This window comes from Culex pipiens, chromosome 2, assembly GCF_016801865.2.
Source record: "Culex pipiens pallens isolate TS chromosome 2, TS_CPP_V2, whole genome shotgun sequence".
Classification (NCBI taxonomy): Eukaryota; Metazoa; Arthropoda; class Insecta; order Diptera; family Culicidae; genus Culex; species Culex pipiens.
The window spans coordinates 105,695,401-105,697,619 of NC_068938.1; positions in this window are offsets into that span (position 1 = coordinate 105,695,401).

The following is a 2,219-nucleotide window of genomic DNA, read 5'->3' on the forward strand; positions in this document are numbered from 1 at the left end:
TTCACCCAAAGTTAAAAAACGAGGGGATTGTCCTCACGAAAAGAAACGTGAGGATAGTGCTACTTTGCGAGAGTATAGTCCTCTCGCGTGTTCATTCGTTCATTGGAACAGTTCATCCTTTGAGTGGCTTATATGGACAAATGACCGCCACTTAGTTACCGAACCATGGTGGCCCATACGGTAAAGGCACGGTTCAATATGCCGAAGGTCTTGGGTTCGAGTCTCGGTACCGGTACTTTTTTTTTTGATAGATGAACTTTTTTTTGAAGATGAACCATGAGTAAAGTACTCTCGGTAATTTCGGGATTTATCCTCTCCGTCCGCACACAGTACCATTTTACTACCGAATCGTGCTATTTATCCTCTCGTATGCCGATACCCAGTTCTGGGTGTTGTATTATATAGTAAATGACCTTGTGACATTATTTCACCACTACGGATTTTTGGTTCGATGCAAAATATCTTCCATAAATTATTATTCCAATCAGACGCTTTTGTCACTTTGTATAATTTCAATTGTTTTGACCAAATAATTGATTACAAGGGGTTTTCTAACTCTTATTTATGCTGAACTCAAGCTATTTTACCATTTTACTATGCGATTTATATATATTTACAATATTTAAAAAAAACAAATATTTTACTTATCGAAAAAACCCTCCTGAGTTTTTTTCTTCGTTATAAAGAGGATGTCTTAAGCAAGTGCAACCAGGAAAACATTTTTATGCTTCCCAAAAAAAAAGAAAACATTTGAAAATGGCCTATTTGAAACCGACTTCGTTCGGCCGTCAAAAGATGTGTAAATATGCTCTGAAGACACCAAAATTGCCAAAAATAATGCAAAAAAATTGCTGAATTGAATTGTATTGCATTGTTGTTGAATTGTATACTGAACAAACGTTCTCTTGACACCAAAGCTCCAAAATGCTTCCCCGAAGCAGAAATATGTTTTACCGTTAAATTTGCTTCTTAGACCACTGTGCAATGGACGAAGTTGTAAAGCATTAAATTACCAATGAGAATCTAACTTTTGATAATATTTCGATGGAAAAGTACGTGTTTCATATTTTTTTCAAATTTTACCCATACAGAACTTCACCGATGAGTATCAGTGGGTAAATTATGACCGATTTTGATTACCCAGAGTCCTAAAATAGCTCAAAAGAACAATATTCAGCTTGTGGAATTAAATGTTAATTATGGCAATGTGATTTTTTATTTCATATTTTGCAGAACTTTCACTGAAACGTTTTAAAAAGTTCCTCCCTGAGAACCCAAAGCTTGTCCAAAGAGGCCACAACCAGCTGCAACAAACTGTTTACTCCCTTTCTCAATCCGCAGTGCAACGTTCCGCCACTTAGTTTGTGGCACAATTTGTGGTTTCTGGCGGAATTCTACGAAAGTCCCAGTTGTGGAGGGTTCTCATTATCTGGTACGGCTGCTACTTTCGAAATATTCGGTGCAGAAATCATTATTAAAACCACATTATTTTCTTTTCCTCTGCTGCTGAAAGGAAGTTTCAATTTTCCCATGAGTTGAGTTTGCGGTTGGTTTACAGTTTTAATTAACCTCCCCCGGTGTGGTGTCCTGTCCTCCTCAGAAACGAAACGGAATTCACCCTGGATGTAATCCTTACACTTTAAACCGGGTCGATTGCTTCATGCTAGAACGATTACTAGAAACTGTGCAAGCTTCATATTTGTTCTGTGGGGAAAACTACTACTTCTGCTGCCTCCAGGGTGGTGTGTGTGTGCTCTGAAAAGCGGAAAATTAAATGGAACTTTCGGAATGGGGTAATGCGCATTTGCCTGGAGGGGGGGGGCTAGTCATGCCGACTGCGACCTTCCTCCCTCCCCCGAGGAACTGCTCCCAGGAGGCCTGAACGAGGGGCGCGACAACCCCTCAGCTGCGAGGTAGGTAAAGTTAATTAAAAATTAATCATAATCATGCATGGGCGGGTCAGAGACATGCTTTGTTTCTAATCGAAATACATGCGACGATGTCGAGACAATGTCGTTGATGTCGGTAGAGGTAGGTAGCATGTCGGAAATTGTACTCAAGAGAGCCGGAGAGAGACTCGAAATTAAGTTGTTGCTGGGTGTTTTTCGACATTATGTCGAAGTCACACGATTATTTAGCTTTCACGCTACTGCTACCGAGAATTTCGCTTGAGCATTATCGTGGATTTTGAGGGAAAATGGTCATGGAGGACGAAAACG